We start from the raw sequence: 335 nt of genomic DNA on the forward strand, positions 1-335 counted from the left end.
GGAGGGAGATAACGTGCCCTGTGTCCATGCTACCATTTTACTAAACCGCTCGTTTCATTTTCAGTTACTGCACGGATCTGTATGTGCCGATAGCTTTATAAGATAAATAACTACAAATTAAAAATCTGTAATTGATCTGTCATGAACACATCAATGAATTCGCTGACCGAATTAACGCTGCAGAATTGGGGTTCATTTATTCCGAGCAGTGACGCGTTTCAGTTCACAATTATCGGCTTCGGAAAGATAGGTGTCCGGATCTGTGTTTTTTCCCCGCATTAATTAAGGTCGTTTCTTTTTGTAATTTTCTAGGTCATGGTCACTCTAAGTATTTA

The sequence above is a fragment of the Penaeus monodon genome, chromosome 24 (assembly GCF_015228065.2).
Source record: "Penaeus monodon isolate SGIC_2016 chromosome 24, NSTDA_Pmon_1, whole genome shotgun sequence".
Lineage (NCBI taxonomy): Eukaryota > Metazoa > Arthropoda > Malacostraca > Decapoda > Penaeidae > Penaeus > Penaeus monodon.